This window comes from Pipistrellus kuhlii, unplaced genomic scaffold (assembly GCF_014108245.1).
Source record: "Pipistrellus kuhlii isolate mPipKuh1 unplaced genomic scaffold, mPipKuh1.p scaffold_m20_p_3, whole genome shotgun sequence".
NCBI classification, from domain to species: domain Eukaryota; kingdom Metazoa; phylum Chordata; class Mammalia; order Chiroptera; family Vespertilionidae; genus Pipistrellus; species Pipistrellus kuhlii.
In genome coordinates this window covers 116,786,426-116,804,412 of record NW_023425529.1, presented here as the reverse complement: position 1 = coordinate 116,804,412, position 17,987 = coordinate 116,786,426, and positions in this window count along the sequence as shown.

The following is a 17,987-nucleotide window of genomic DNA, read 5'->3' as shown; positions in this document are numbered from 1 at the left end:
TAATCACCAACATGTGGTCAAAGATGGCTGCCCCCATGTGGACACAAGATGGCCACAGCAAGATGGCTGGCAGGGGAGGGAAGTTGTTGGCAATGAGGCTAATAGGAGAAAGCAGTTGGGAGGGACTAGGCCTGCAAAGGAGGTCAGCTAGGGGCAATCAGGCCTGCAGGGGAGGACAGTTGGGGCGGGGGACCCAGGCCTGAAGGAGAAGGCAGTTGGGGAGAAACAGGCCTGCAGGGGAGGGCAGTTGGGGGTGACTAGGCCAGCAGAGGAGGGCAGTTGAGAAGGACAAGGCCTGCAGAAGAGGGCAGTTGAGAGGGACCAGGCCTGCAGGGGAGGGTGGTTAGGGGTGACCAGGCCTGAAGGGGAGGACAGTTAGGGGCAATTAGGCCAGCAGGGGAGCTTTTAGGCGTTGATCAAGCTGGCAGGGGGGTGGTTAGGGGTTGATCAGGCTGGCAGGCAGAAGTGGTTAGAGGCAATCAGTCAGGTAGGCAGGCAAGCAGTTGGGAGCCAGCAGTCCTGGGTTGTGAGAGGGACGTCCAACTGCCCATTTAGGCCCGATCCCACTGGGCCTAAACTGGCAGTTGGACATCCCTTGAGGGGTTCCAGATTGGAGAGGGTACAGGCTGGGTTGAGGGAAACACACATGCACATACACACACACCCGTGCATGAATTTTGTGCACCGGACCTCTAGTATAGAAGATAAAGGATAACACTCTTTTAGTCCCACTGTCTTTCATCACTTCTTGGATTAAATGATATAATATTGGATCTTTTAATATTGCCAAATCCCTCTGGTATTCTGTTCATCTTTTTTCCAGTCTATTTTTCTCTATGCAATTCAAATTGGGTAAATTCTGTTGACCTCATATTCACCAATTCTGTCCTCTGTTATCTCCTTTATGCTATTGATTGTATTCAATAAAATTATTTTTGGGTATTATGTTTTTCAGTTCTATGTTTTCACAATTTTACTTTTCTTTGCTCAGATTTTCCTTTTTCTCATTTGTTGCAGTATAATTTGTACTTTATTGTTGAAGCAGTTTTATATTTTCTATAAAATCCTTGTCAGATAATGTTAACATCTCATTTATCTTGTTTGTATCAATATGCTATTTTTTTCCATCAGATTTTAATTTCCTTGGTTCTTGGTATAATGGGTGATTTTTTTTTTTTTATTGTATCCTATTTTGTCTATTAAGAGACTTTGGATCTTATTTAAATAGTTTATTTTGGTAAAAAAAATTATACTATTTATGTTTAGTCTGTTTGTTTTGGCCTACTATTGTGGCTTATAGTACTTTATTGTTGTGGCAGGGAATGAAGACCAAAATATTAACAGAGCCAATCAAAATTTCAAGTTTAATAGTAATGTTGTTCACATATAGAAGTATTGGTTCTTTATGGACTAAGGCCCCAAAGAAGCAAAGTCCAAGTTTTTGGATCATATTATGAAAGTATAATTGTGTCTTGGTGAAAGGAGACATTCCTATTTTATTCATAGATTTGATTACTTAAATTTACTGAGAAAGTATACTATGTCCTGCCGTATAATTGTCCTATCACACAAGATGTTGAATTCTAGTTGGTGCCATAACTGAGTATTCAGTAAGTTATTTCACTCTTTTAGGAGGCCAGCTGTTTCTTATAAACAAGTCAGTAATTTGAAATTCCCTAAGAATCCAGTAAAACCATTAGCAATAGTTCAAATTTATATGTCTAATCACTTTCTTTCTAAGCAAAGATGAACTCTATTCACTCTGAGAATTTACTAGTACTCACCCCTTAGGACCACCCAATAAATTATTTTTAAGATATATTTTTCATAAACTAATCTAAGCTAAATTCATTTTTGATGAAACTTCTAACAAGGTATTTTTATAATGACAAGATAATGATGAATTGTGATTAGGAAATTAAACAAAAATACACATGTATAGTATAAGGTAAACAAAATGATAATAACACTAATCAATGAAATTATGCTTAATTTTACTGATTAAAAGAGAAATGTTTTTTTTTTTAAATATAATTAGATATAATTTTTCATGTATCAAAAAAAGTTCTTATATATTGTTGCTTGGAGTATAAATTGGTGATCAGCAATAAAAGAAAAACTGAAACTTGAAATTATCTTAATATATGTGATAATATTAGCACATGTAAAAATGTAATATCTACATAAAATATTTATTGCAGTTTTGTTTACAATAGCAAATTGTAAACAGAAAGAGCCAAACTGACTATCAAGGACATCAGAGTTGAACAATGAGGGCCTGCCTGTTTTTGTACATAACATTCTATTGGAACACAGCCACATCCATTTATTTACATATTCTATAAGACTTTTTATGCTCCAACAGCATTACTGAAAACTTGTAAATTTAATCTACAGTCTAAAATATTTACTACTTGATCCTTAGTATAAAAGTTTGTGACCAGTAATGCAGATTCAGATGATAGACTACTATGAAGTACTTACAGTGAATAAGTGACTTCAAATATTGTTCAAAGAATAAATATCCAACATGTTATGAGAAAAGAAGAAGATAAAGAAAAATGCACATAATATAATATACAGGGTGGATGAGGGTTTACATATGAGTATATGAAACATAGAGTTTATTCTTATATTTTTATTTATTGTTTAATGTATTCTTCTCCATATAAACAGCAGTTAACCTACTTTTGTCCCACTCTGTATATTTATATGTGTGTGGTATATTTTTTATATATAATACATATAAATGTATACATTTGTTTACTTGAAATTTTATACAAATGCATCTCTTACCTGTAGTTTTAAAAAGCATTAAGAGAGTCTAACACCAACTAAATATACTTTATTCATAAAGTGAATAATTAACATATTGTATAATTGTTTATATTGGGATGTGTCATGTACTGCATTGTATACTGTTTTTTCTATCTTATCTAATTCTGTTATATCTAAATCCTGGAAACATTCAATCTACTCAACTGTTGTGTGATCAATAAGATCCCCATAGACCATAGTTATAAAAGATTTTTATACCTCATACTGCTTACTAAAGTTACAGGAGGATTTTTGAGAAGTATGACTCTTAGTTTTTAGTGAAATTACTATAAATATATTGTACATCTCCTGGCAGGACAAAAAACTAAGTTTTGTTTGTATATGTGGATAGTTTTATATTCATTATAAAGATATGCTGCTCAAGATATATTATTTAATAGAATATAAAATTGATTTTCAAAATTTAACATTTTACCAAAAAAGAGAATATCTTATTTATTTGTGTATAAATCAAAACTACTGCTTAAAAGAAACTTATTATTTTTTCTCTCTTTTTTTTCATATATCTGACTTTTCATTATTTTTTTACAATTGTTTCCACCTCATGTCTTTCTACTTATTTTCATACACAAAAAGAGAATAGCAGTTGAATATATGTATGTGTGTATACATATAACTTATTTTTTGAAGTTTTTATAACATTAAAAAGTAGATTTATAATGAATTAAATATAAAATTATGAATACATGTTATCATAACATTAAAATAATATATAGATAGCTGAATCTTTTCCATTTATACCAACATCAGAAAAAGCATTTAAATTAACTCTATCAGAAGACATATTGGTAATCCTGGTCTTCATATTTTAAATTATTTTTCTGCATGTTTTACATTCTATTTTAGTTGATGTCATTGTTTCCAATGTTGTAAATTAGTTTTCATTTTAGCTCTGGCCAGTGTGACTAAGTTGTTTGAATTTCCTCCCACCCACATGAGGTTGCCAGTTCGAGTCCAAGTTAGGGCACATGCCCTGAATGTGGACTAAATCCCCATTACAGGCAACCACTCTGTCATGTTTCTTTCTCTCCCCCCCATCTCCCTTCCTCTGTCTCTCTCAAATCAATAAAAACCTTTTTTAAGGGTTTTCTTTTTAAAATCTAGTTATGAATAATTTGTTTATATCAAAGTCCTGAATATAATATCTGGATGTCTTGGTTTATTTGGACAGTTATAACAACAGTGAATCATAGCGTGGGTGGCGTAGGCAACAATCAAATTCTCATAATTCTAGAAGCTGAAAATTCCAAGATCAAGAAATTGGCAGATTCAGTGTCTGGTGAAAACTAACTTCTTGGGTCATCAATGACCATCTATTATTACTTTTACCTTTCCCAGAGGCAGAGTACTGTGGAGCTGATTTAGATTCAGACAGGGCCTACCTAATTGAAGCTCAGAGGCAAATATCACCAATTCCCTCTTAGGGAAATCTTTATTTTTCAAAAACAAAACCAAGTCACCTCCTGCCTCAAACCCTAGCAAATCATTTGTATTTTACTGAACACTGTTCATACAGTAGGTCATACCACACATTCATAAAAGTAAAAGCAATGCCAATATTAAAAATTGGTGCTTATGTAGGTCAAGGTTCAATACCAGGAGAAACTTTTTGGTGATTTCAGCTATGGAGGATTATGTGCGGTGACCATACAATCTTGTGGAAAGGATGGGTCAGAAGCAAGGGGGCAGGCACTGGACATTTGTTTTCCACATCCCATCTCTGGGCTCGTTATCCAGAGGTCAGGGGCCACTGTTAATGCTCCTACCACCACCAGCACTAACACTGCCCACATCTATAGTGCGTGCGAATGGACTGTGTGCGGCTGCAGACAGTTGTCTGGGGATTTGTGTGTCAGCTGCCATGAAAGAGGAGGTGTGGGCTCTTCTTGTATGGCCACCTCTAATTGGCATAACTCCATTCAGCTACAGATATTCTGAGAAAATTCTTTTTAGATTTCTCCTAGTAGAGGGGATGAGAGAGCTAATCAAATCGTCAACCTCAGTAGTTAAAGGATTCAACCCAACATTTTATCTTTTGTTATAAATGTTCTAGAGGGAGGAACCCTGCCCAATTTCTTATGAATCCACATATGTAAAAGCTTCAGAAATTGAATCTATTCAAGATGTCTTAAATCTACTTCTAAAGTGTTTCTGAGAAGTTTTTGACAATGAGGACTAAAATCTTAAGATATATTAAAGTATCAGAAAGATTTCTGAATCTTTTCCACTTTTTAAATGTTATAATGGTTAACAAAATAAAAAGCAGAACCCAAGTTATACAGCCATTCTGTTCACATAATTCTAAACAATAGTTCACACTTTGTGATTGGCTAAAGAGGTTGCATGCTTTCTTTGGTTTAGCTTTTAGCAGAAATAGAGTTGAATAATGAGCAATGTTTTAACTTCTAAACTTCCATTTTTACAAAAAAATAATAATAATAATAAAAGCTTTATCTCCCAAGGTCTTTTCAGTCTGAGTATAACAGAAAAACTGTGATAAACACTAAAATGTTTCACTTTAACCTAATTTCTTGAACTATGGAAAAAAACAACAACAACATGTTGATACCTAAATATCACCTTTTTGATTATCACAAGTTCAAAGCCAGTGCACAATATTCTGTCAACTTAAGTGGCTTTTATGGAAATAATTTATTTTTCTTCTGTGTTTGTATTATACCGTGATTCAAAAATTACTATAAAAGTCAATTCTTTGTGTATTTTTACCTTTATATCAATAAAAATCATAACTAAATGACCAAACTGTCCATATAAAATAAAACATTTTATATTTAAATTTTAAACATAAAATGATTAAAATATCCTTTATATTTGGTCTTTAAGAATGGATCTTATTTTTTTATAACTATTTATAGAATTAGATATAGCTAGTTCAATGCACATAATGGAAAGTCTTATAAGAACTCAGAAAAACTGGTGTCCTACTTATCTATCATTTACCCTGTTTCCTCGAAAATAAGACAGTGTCTTATATTAATTTTTTCTCCCAAAGATGCGCTAGGTCTTATTTTCAGGGGATGTCTTATTTTTCCATGAAGGAGAATACGGTACACATTTATTGTTAAATGAAAATAAAGGAAATTTATTATCTGTATACGGTATGGTAGTATGGTAGTTGTCAACACAAACCAGACAAACTGTGAATCCTACAGTATCAAGAATTTACTCTTTTATTCAATGATAATCATGTCATCATCTTCTGGAACATCATCATAACAATCCAATTCCTGAATTTCCTGGTGAATTTCTTATGACTCCACTTCTTTCAGAATCAGTGGACCAAATCTCTCATGTTTAGCAATAGCACTGTCTTTAAATGAGTACTTCTTGTCAAGGTAGCCTGCTTGCAGTGCATTTGCAATGCAACTGTCAGTGATTTTCTCCCATAAATTCTTCACCCAAGTCACAACTTCTTGCAGTTTAGGTTTCACAAAGTTTCCATGCTGATTTCTCTCCATTCTATTTTCAATGTAGTCATTAATTTCTGACCTCCGCTCTGCCTCCACACAGCAGTGATGTCAGGACTCCGTGTAACGTCACTGGTTGCTAGACGCCAGTCGGGGCGGCCCTGGCGACCAGTTTACGGTAAATTAATTTTCATTCTGAGACAAAGCCTAGGGGGGGCTTTATTTTTAAGGGGATGCCTTATATTTCACTCAAAAGGAAACCTGTAAGTAGGTCTTATTTTCGGAGGATGTTTTATTTTTAGGGAAACATGGTAGATTGTACAAAAATTAACATTCCCACATTCTATTCCTTATTTCTACTAAGCACAGTGAAGCAATGAATATAAACTAATTAGTATCAGAAATGCTATAACAATAAAAATAAATATCGAACTAGTCCATAATATTTCAATGAGCAATGGCTTCATTATTCACCTCAATAATCAATTAGCCAGGAAATAGACCATGTATGAGCCAAATGCAATTATAAATTATATTTGATACATCCATAATAAAAAGTTAAACTTTCATCATGAGTTTTCCAAATATAGATATACTTGATTTCATTATTTCCTGAGTTGTTATCTCAATCCTAATTTGTTTCTAATTCTATCTCTTTTATTACTTGATGCACTTTATCATTTTATTAACATCTTCACTCATTTACAATAGAGACCAATGATTTTAAATCTATTCTGTGAGCAGATATATTTTTAACATGTCTTTGTATCCTATAGGAATGTAATTCTGTTCCATTCTTTGTTATAAACACTTTTATGGGCTTTGACCTCAGTACTTTCATGTTGTTAATTTTTTGTGTGAAGTTAGATTTCTTGGTTGTTTAAAATGAAGCACTTCCAGGAAAGCTATTCTGATTTCACAGAGTACCCTCTTCAGTCATTTGTTACTTTAATGTGCCAAAATACAGTAGTTTGGCTTTTCAGATTTCCTGGCTCTATTATCATCCTCCACTATTCTTTCTAATGTTTCTCTTGCATTTTTTTTTTCTTTCTTTCTTTCTTGGCCGATAACACTCAATTCTGTTTACTGCCCACCACTTCCCCCTTAGTCTAGGTTCCTGTGCTGAAACAAAGTTCTGAAAACTCAGTTTCACAAGATTATAGGCGCTAGACTGCTTTAACTCCCTTAGTCCCCATTACACTTGACTTTCAGATTCTATTAGAAATGGAAAATCACCCCCAATTCACCAGTTTGGCTCTCCAGTTATCTGGTGTGTCAGGCCCTCTCTTACCTGCAAATGCTAGCAATAAATTCAACATCATAGTCCAGCCTTTCATTTCAGTATCCCAATCAAACTTTTGTTTTTGCTGTGATCCTCATGGTGATAAGTGGGTCATGCTTTTGTCTCATATAGGCCCTTCTCTAAATTTTGTTCATCTCATTGCCTTCAACAAAGCAGATTATTTATCAGTTTCCATCACTTTGCTTTTGTTCTTTAAGATTGTAGGTATGGCAGAATGCTCACCGATGAGCAATAACAACCGCTGGTTTTCCATCTCTGTAATCCTTAACCACTTTTAATTTTGTTTCCACGTCATCTACTCCATGTGGCCTCCTGATGACAGCATGAACTGTGGCTTTTTTGCACTTGGAGGACCTATGAAGCAAACAACGTAAGATTAAATCAGAACAAGGGGACATAATGCAATCAAGAGAAGCAATAAACAGGGGATGTATGAGGCTGCCACAGGCACAACACCGTAACATACTGTTTTTCAGCAATCATTTGGTTTATAAAAGAGTACACTGTAAAACAAAAGTAAAAGTATAGTAAAGTAAATACATAAGCCAGTAAGTAGCCATTTATTGTCAGTATTCAGTATTATGTGATGTACCTAATTGAATGTGCAATTCTTTATATGACTGGCAGCACAATAGTTTTTTGTTTTGTTTTTGTTTTTGTTTTTGTTTTTTACAACAGAATTAAGGAAAACACAGAAGTCATGCATTGAGCTATGATGTTAAGATGACATCACTAGAATAAAATAATTTTTCAGTTTTATTATAATCTATGGGGCCACCTTGTATATGTGGTCCACTGTGCACTGAAAGAAACGTAGCTCTGTGTCACAGAATGTGACTTTGTATTTTTTTATGTGAAATTCAAAAAAATATATATCAGTCAGTTAATAAGCATTAAAAAGTAATTATTTCTGCAAAAATGGGAGATACTTTGGCAAGAAATTTACAATGTCATATTAGCATGACATATTGCTCAGTAATGGGGAACATTGATAGTGGACAAAAATATTTCATATTCTTTAAATGCTGTATTTATAAGATGCCAAACGAGTAGTTGACTTCATTTTCGCTTTTCAGTTGCCTCTATGAAGTAATGAACACATAGTAAATTAACTATTATTCTCCTGTGAATTGACACTGCTCATTTTAAATGCTGCTTTTAAAAAAATCCATCACGGCTTGCACAAATTAAAGAGTCATACAGTTTGAAGATATAAAATTAAAACTCAGGAATTTCTCACATTTAATTTTAAACTCAATGTTCCCAGATGCACATCTTCAGAACAGTCCATTAATCAGAAAAGCTAGAAACTATTCATCATAGTTCCCTGTAACAATTCTTTCAGATGTCCCTTTCTTTGTTGGGCTATACATTTTGAAAATTGCTTACTCTTGGGCATTTTCTCCATTCGAAGATAAAATATCATGCCATCAACCTAAATCTTTTCTATAATGATCTGAAATGTGCTGTTCATTTTTTAAGACATTCTGGAAAGCTGACAGGATCAGTCAGCATTTGATTCATAACCATCTTGAAAGATTTTATTAAAAAATGTCTTCATTATTATAAATTTTACTCAGATACATATAATAGAAAACAAAAATTTCCATAACTAAAGAATAAAAAAACAATATGGTAAAGATTGCAGGTGCTAGCTCTAATTGTTCTGACTGGCCTTTTAGAATCAAAGACAGAATAAGAAAGGCAGAAACTATAATGCATTAATAAAGAGAGAAACTGTTCTTCTTAACTACATAACTTCCATCTAACTAAGGGAGAAATTTTCGTTGTGCAATATCTTCAAATCTTCAATCATGGTATCATGTTCGTTTCTTCCCTCCCCTTGACATCCCAGAGCCCACTAATGAGGGAGACAAATGGTGAAAGCTTTTCTTACATATCTTGCAAAACTTTGTGAATAAAAATAGGATTGCCTTCTTCTCCAGTGACAGATGGTCCATGTTGCCCGATAGACATTCCTGACACGGAACCCAGTACAATGCAACTACAGGACTTGATTCTGGAAAATGTTACATCGCAGGTGCTTCTGTCTCTCTCACAGGTGCATCTGATTACCCAAGTCTTCATTCATGCCCAAACCATAGCTACAACAGAAAATTGGTAACCTGTAATACACATTCAGAATGTAGGGTGGAATGCTTTATTTGCTTCTACCACAGATAATTTTGAACATGAGCTTTGTTTTGCGTTATTCTTTCTAAATTTTGTATTTATATACAATTTTACTTACTTATTACCCTTCCATAGATAAATATAGTATTCAACTCTCTGCTACCACTATTTTCTTTCTTTCTTTCTTTTCTTTTTTTGCAATAAGCGTCATTGTTTATATCTCATTATGGATTTGTGTAGAATTTTTTGAAATATATATATATATATATATATATATATATATATATATATATATATTTGGAAGGTATATCAATCAAAGAACTTGTATGCATGCATATAAGCCTAACCAATGGACACAGACAACAGGGGGGTGAGGGCATGCGTGGGCAGGTGAAGAGGGTAATGGGGGGATAAGGACACATTTAACACCTTAATAAAGAAATTTTTAAAATACATTGATATTTTAAAAAATCATTGGTATTATAAATCTATCAAATTGGGAAACATATTTTATTTTAAAATTATCATTTTTTAAATGATGAAATAAATTTTATTACTGTTTTTCTTTTTCAAGCTTATGATATAATACCATTGATGAGTTTTCTAATATTGGACCATCTTCACATTCTCTAGAGGACAGAATTATATGATGATGCCCTAGATTACCACCCCCTAGTGTAGATCCTCTTTATAATACACTCAAAACTACAGTATGGGAAGGTTTTGATAGATTTTACTTCTGTGACTAGATTACATTATATGACAAAAGAGAAAGGATTTTAATATAATCTAATTCCCTAATCAGTTAAATTTCTTTAGACAATTTAGGAATAGAGGCCCAGTGCACGTATGGTGACATCCCTTGGCCTGGCCTGGGCCTTCTTGAAATCCAGGACCCCCTTGGGGCATGTCAGAGAGCCAATTTCGGCCTGATTCCCACAAGCCAGGCTGAGGGGACCCACTGATGCATGAACCCATGCACAGATACTCTAGTACGCATATAAGATCTTTGGTTAATCTATTCCCTCCCTCCCCCTCCCCCTTGCTCCTGCCACTCCCACTCCCACACACTGTTGGCACAGCCCAACTGCTGATGGTGCAGTGATTGGGGCTGGTGCCATCAGTGGATGCAAGCAGCAGTTGCTGCCCTTGTCACCTCTTAGGAGTGGAGAGAGGTGGAGCAGCCCTCAGGAGAGATCAGGGCCAGAAGCCACCACTCACACCTGTTAACAGTACCAAGTGATCCAAACCTGCACCAGGCACCAGCCAAGGGTGCAAACAGCAGCTCCAGTACCGGCTGCGGGTGGGAGTGGGGCTATTGCTGGCAGTGGGTGCGAGAGGCAGCTGTTGGTTCTGATAACCCCTTCGGAGCAGGGAGATGTGAAGAAGCCCTGAGGGGAAACCGGGGCTGGCACTGGGCACCAGCAGCGGGGGCGAGCAGGGCCAGCACAGGCAGCATTTGTGGGTGCCCAGGGGGACCACAGCACGCAGGAGCAAAGAGTTTTCAGCAACCACCAGAGGCTTGCCCCAATGATAGTGACCAGCGCCCCACCTTGGTCTGGCGCCCTTGTTCACCTGCTCCACCATCCCGCCACAGCAGATGCCCATCATGTTTTGCACCCGCACCCTGGTGGTCAGTGCATGTCATAGTGACAAATTGTTCAGTTGTTTAGTTGTTTGGTTGTTCTGCAGTTCGGTCTATTTGTATATTAGGTCTTTATATATATATACAAATTGTTTAATTTATCAGTAAGGAGGGAGATTATCTTTGACAGATCTGACCAAATCACCTGGAAGTGTTTAAGAAAGGGCGTAGGCTCTCCGTGGAAAGAGAATAAATCTGCACTATAGATGGAAGCCTCTTCCTGTCAGTCTGTGGTTCCAGCCTCCTTATTACCTTCCTTTTCTGATTACCAGAACTATGCACATTGAACTTGCTTAGCCTCAGGCCACTCAATGGTGTAGGCCATTTTCTTGTATTAAATAAGTAAAATATATACTATCTATTAATTGGTTTTGCAAGTAGGAGTATGATTCTCCAAATTTTCCCCAAGTTAATATGAAATTATTAAATATATATTTGTTTACAAGGTCATTGATATCAGTGATCCACTGATAAAGTACCCTCTTAAATGAGCGCTTTGGTTCATGTTTAATATTCTGCATTCAAAGTTTGTACTACCTGAATCTGTAAGCATCTTAAGCAAGTGGTTCCTCCTTTACAAGTATAGTTTTCTTCATAATCTCAAAATAGTATGCATCAAATTCATTCATAACTAAATTAATTAGCTCATTGTATTATTTTAAGTAAAATTAAACAGTTCATTTGAAACTTCTTTTAAAGTTTCAAAAATCCTTCTTACAGTGTCTTCCTAAGACATTTTGACGCTAGGTAAAACAGATTCACATGGAATATGACCAGGACCTGAACAATCTAATTTATTTAAATACTTGCAAACTAATATATTGTTCATCAGTCAAATGACAAGGGATTATATCAAGAGGACAATTGAAGATAGTCAATTGACACTAGGTTCAAGTGCTCTCTTCAACATTGCTATCAAGTTTTTTTCAGTTAGTATTCTGTATCATTCTTTCCTCTTCTCTAATCAACATTGCATTTCAATCAATTGGTGGGTTTCAAACAAGAAACACATGCATATATACAAGAATGGAGATACTGGCTAACATTTCAACATTTTTATATTTAAAAGATTATATATCATAAAATACTTAAATTACTCTTTCTTACTTTCTCTACTTATATTCTATATATGATACATACTGCATTATAAACATTTGTATATAAATAAACCCAGAGGTGTCTTTTTTCACAAATCATTATAAAGTAATATCATGTTTGATTATTCAACTAAAATAGTATAATTAATTCGCTTTTTTTTCCTTTTTAGTTATTAAAATTAATTGATACTTCCTAAGCTTAAGAGTATACACTCTGGTGGTATGGTGTCTGGATTTTATTTGTAACTCTACAACTTACTCCAAGATGCTTCAAGCATATTACCTATAAATAATATATATTGCCAATTGCATGGGCTAATGAAGATAATATACTTTAATGGATAAAAAGTACTTAGCATATTGATCAATTTACAGTATGTTCTCTAAAACTATCCTATATAATAAAGAGGTGATATACAAATTGACCATCACTCCAACACACAAGATGACTGCCCACATGTGTTCAGAGAACAGTTAGTAAAAAAAATCTGAATAAAATTTTTAGGAATCCATGAATTGCATATGACATGATAAGCACTATATTTCCATTTTAATAAAAGCAAAAATAGAAAAATATTATATTAAGAATATGTCATATTATGTAGTTATAATTATCTTCTCTATATTTCATCTAACATATTTTCATGTGTAGCAGAATCTCCTCTAATTCCTGATGTAAAGGTCTTTTAAGATACTTTCCCATAATCACATAAAACAAATTAGTAATAATTTGCATCACATAGTGATATTGTTTTCCCATCAAACTGTTTATCCTTCTTTCAGTCCACAAAACTTCAGTGCCTTTTCCCAGGAGAAAGCCCTCAGCAAAATAAGGACACTTCAGAACACAGAACAGAAGAATTATAAAACTGTCATAGGTGTCAGGATATATTGTAATCAGCAGCAGAGTAGCGTTGCCTGGAAAGCAGCCATTTCATCTAAGGCGTTCTTTATGGTCTGGTAAATTGCATTACATTTAAACAAAATAGAAATGACATTGTTACACAAAACAGTTTAATCACTCAGTACATGGTTAATTTTTCTGACATATTCTATTTCTTCATTTTATGAAATGTTTGTATTCTTTTTTTCATTTACTTTGAAGTCAAGAGAGAAAATAGAAATAAGCTTTATTTTACTAAAGGAATGTGAACATAGCTGGAAAAAAAAAGAAAAACCCTTCCTCTATTAAGAAACAACACAGACTTTTACAGAGAGACTCTGGAATATAATTTCAAATATTAAATCTAAATAATGATAATTATGTGTGCCTGTATGTGTGTGTGGGTGTGAGAGAGAGAGGGGGGGGGGAAGAAAGTAACTGGATAAAAGGGAAAGATACATATAAAAAGAAAATATAAGAGTGGGCAATACTAAAAGTATTAAGTAAAGCTGTAAATCAAAACTTGCCTTTTTAATTTTAGTCTTGTTATCATGAATAAAGACCATTTTGAATAAAGGCCCAGGATATTGAATATATGGTTTGGATTAGCAAAAATTTCCCCTTACATTTACATCACTTGATTCTTCTTTGTTCTTTTGTAAATTTATGCTCACATTTCAAGGCATTGGACTCATTTGATGATGTCATTAAGAAGTGCTGGATCCAGCATTTTATTATTTGATTATTGAGTGTTTTGTACGCTTTGAAGCAAATTAGTATTCTGTCTTTGGTGCTCATTGCTAGACACTGAATGCAGATAGAACACATTATGCATTAGACTAGTTAAGAGGTTTTAAATTAGATTTGTGACTTGAAAGTTTGAATAAGAAAGCCAATAGAACACAAAATGAAGCAGGGGGAAAATTAGATTAATTATCTACATCATTCAGTGTGAATGGTTGCTGATGTACTATGCTGTAGAGTAATATTTTGGTACTAAAATATGCCTTAATTTTACCTACATTAAGTTGCTCTAATTTTTTGTGAAAACACATATCCATATTTACAAATCATAATACCCTTGAGTCTTTTTTAAAATAAAAATATATTTAAATAGGCCATTCATATTCTCTCTCCCTCTCCAATCATGAATATTTACATTTGTGATTAATCTAAATATTTATTTTGTATAATAGCCTCCATTAAAATAACTTCTCTAACTTGTTAGTTCAAAATACTATATACTAAACGCAGACAAATATATATTTTTAGTCAATTTTATCTCCTAACCCTCACCTCTCAAAAAATGATATGATATCTCATTCACCTTGAGAAAATGCCAAAGAATACTGGCCTTTGCAGGAATTGCACATTTCAGTGTAACAACAAAGGTCAGACTATCTTGGTCTATTCTAAGGCTCCTTCCACTGATTTTAGGTAATCCGGAAAATTGAACCCAGCCTCCTGCAAATCTGGTTCAATTCCGATACCTAAAGTTTCTATGTCGTGTGTGTGTGTGCACGTGTGTGTGTGTGTGTGTGTGTGTGTAGTGTGTGTGTGTGCCTTTTACTCCTGTTTTAGTCTTCTCTAATGGCAATGACATTGATATTTAACTAAAATAATTCCTGCTGGTACATCAAACATGCCTGAATAAACATCCACCTGTTCCTCATAAATGGCATCAGGTGCTCATTCTGTGTGACAAGCTATATTTTAATTTTAAATATTCATTTTTCATACACTAAACCTCAGTAGGGTGAGATTGGCATAGTGCCCTCTGGATGGTAAAATAGTGGGAACTAAGGAAGAGGGTTTGCAATCTCTACATGGTAATGAATGAAGCATGACAATTATTAATAAAGTAATTAAAATATAAACACAAGATAGCTCCTAGTTAAGACTTTACTTAGAATTTTACGGATTCATTATAGAAATTAGAGTTAGGAACAACCCGCTAATCTAGAGAACAACCAAGTGAATTATAAATGATCTAAGTATTATCAGTAAATATATTCCTTTCAGTTTAAATTTTAACTAATTGAAATAAAATAATTAAAACTGATTCATTAGAGAAAGGTAGAAAGATATGGATTACATAGATTTCTTAAGCAAAAATGCAGCATTGATGGACAAAATACAAAGAAGTAACAGAACATAAAATCCAACATTTGTGAACCAAGAATCCTACCTGAATCAAGCTTTACTATTAATTGTAAATGATGACTAAAAGCAATATTCAGGGAAAGCAGGGTGGGATCTGGGAATGCCTTTACACCTCTTCAGGTCTTATCCTGCCTTATCGGATGCAAGCAGGCCAAGTAAATATATGAAAACCTTCGTTTTATATTCATCACCATGACTTAAAGGAGTGATGTTCAACATCCCCTTATACTTGAATAGTTGCACAGTTTATGTAATGTTTTCTATGAAGCATGTCTAACATATGATTTGTTTAAAATTATTCTATACTGACTAAGCACAGCATATTTTGGTGAAATCTTTCCTTATACAGTACTCTCCAGATAGCAAAAACAAAACAAAAAAACAAACAAATAAAACATTTGTGTGATTTCTAGTTCTGTCATTGGCTTGTGTTCGTGAAGGTTTCATGGGATTATGCATTTTATTTCATATTTCATCATCATTTATCCCCCCTTAACCCTCTTCTACCTCCACCAATATCCTCTACCCATATTCCCCCCGACACAATCACCACACTGCTGTCCATGAGTTCTTCCACTTTAAAAAATATATATATTTTATTGATTTTTTTACAGAGAGGAAGGGAGAGAGATAGAGTGTCAGAAACATCGATGAGAGAGAAACATTGACCAACTGCCTCCTGCATGCTCCCCATCGGGGATATGCCCACAACCAATGTACATGTCCTTGAATAGAATCAAACCCGGGACCCACCAGTCCACAGGCCGATGTTCTAGCCACTGAGCCAAAATGGTTTCGGCTCTTCTACTTTTTTGCTCAAACCTTCCATCCTCCTAATCCCTCGTACTGACCAGAGCTGTCTGCCTGTTCTCTATAAGTCTGTCTCTATTTTGCTTGCTAGTTCATTAATTTCCACATATAAGTAAAATCATATGATACTTGTCTTTTTTTGACATGTTTACTTCACTTAGTATAAGACCAAGCAATCCATGATGTCAAAAGGGTAAATTTTTCTTAATTTTTACAGCTGAGTAGTATTCTGTTGTGTAAACATGCCATAACTGTTTTATTCACTCATTAACTGATGGACACTTAGGCCACTTCCAAATTGTGGCTATTGTAAAAATAATGCTACAATGAACACACAGGTACTTATATACTTTTATATTAGTGTTTCAGGTTTCTTCTGATGGATTCCAAGAAGTGGAATCGCTGGCTCACATTGTAGTTCCATTTTTAATTCTTAGAGGAAACCCCATTCTGCTTTCCATAGTGTCTACACTAATCTGTATTCCCACCAAGAGTTCACAAGAGTTCCCTTTATCCATATCCTTGTCAAAATTTGTTCTTTGTTAATTTATTAATGATAGTCATTCTGAAAGGTGTGAGATGATATCTCATGTGGTTTTAATTTGCATTTCTCTGATGAGGAGTATTTTGCTAAGCATCTTTTTGTATATCTATTGGCCATCTCTATGTCCTCTTTGGAGAAGTGTCTATATAGGTCCATAACCCATTTTTTAATTGGATTGTTTGTTTTTGGGGGGTGTTGAGTTTTATAAATTCTTTATAAATTTTGAATATCAACTCCTTATCAGATGTATCAGTAAATACATTCTCCCATTTGTTAATGGTCTCCTTTGATGTGCAAAAGTTCTTAATTTTATGTTGTTCCATTTGTTTATTTTTTCCCTTTTGTTTCTATTGCCAAATAAAATATATCAGAAAAAGTATTGCTACAAGAAATGTCTGAGATTTTACTGCTTATATTTTCTCCTAAGTTTTTTTGTTTGTTTCAAGTCTAACATTTAAAGTCTTTAATACATTTGAGATTATTTTTGTATGTGGTGTAAGGAGGTAGTCTAATTTCATATTTTTTGCATCTATCTGTCCAATTTTCCCAGCATTATTTATTGAATAGACTCTGTTTAGTCCATTGTATGTTTTTGCCTCTTTTGTCAAATATTTATTGGTGATAAAGGTATAGGTTTACTTCTGCGTTCTCTATTTTGTTCCCTTGAGTTATATGTCTGTTTTTATGCCAGTACCATGTTGTTTTTATTACTATGATCTGGAAGTATAGTTTGATACCAGGTAGTGTGATTCTTCTAACTTTGATATGATTTTTTAAGATTATTGATGCTATTTTCTGTGGTTCCATATAAATTTTTGGAATATTTGTTCTAGTAATATGAAATATGCCATTGTTATCTTGATAAAAATTGTGTTGAATCTGTACTAGTTTGGGTAGTATGGGCATTTTATTGATGTTAACTTTTCCTTTCCATGAATATGGTATATGCTTCTGCTTATTTGTATTTTCTTCAATTTCTTTTTTCAGAGTCATATAATAATTTTCTGAGCACAGGTATTTCTTTTTGGAGGTTTGGGGGAACAACATAATCTTTTTTATTTAATGTATTGGAAAGACATTGTTTAATAAAATTATGCAGATTTCAGGTATACAATTCCACAATATATCTTCTGCATATTGTAT